Source organism: Trachymyrmex cornetzi, unplaced genomic scaffold (assembly GCF_001594075.2).
Source record: "Trachymyrmex cornetzi isolate Tcor2-1 unplaced genomic scaffold, Tcor1.1 scaffold120, whole genome shotgun sequence".
Classification (NCBI taxonomy): domain Eukaryota; kingdom Metazoa; phylum Arthropoda; class Insecta; order Hymenoptera; family Formicidae; genus Trachymyrmex; species Trachymyrmex cornetzi.
This window is the reverse complement of record NW_017295762.1, coordinates 1-227: the sequence shown is the minus strand read 5'-3', so window position 1 is coordinate 227 and position 227 is coordinate 1.

Sequence of the window (227 nt, the reverse complement as noted above, 5' to 3'; positions counted from 1 at the left end):
CTTCGAAATAATGTCGAAGCTTTTACAGAGTTCCCGTAAGAAATAATACATATATAGTAAATCAAAATTTTGTAATTAGACCATTATTCCCATGGAGGTGAAGCTAGTATTAGGTAATGGGAAACAAAATGGCGGCCGGGCCAGGCAATATCGGGAGTGCGCGTGCAGGCGCAGCTCAATGATTCAGCAAGATGCGCAAACAACGAATAATCGAATCGCCATTTTTG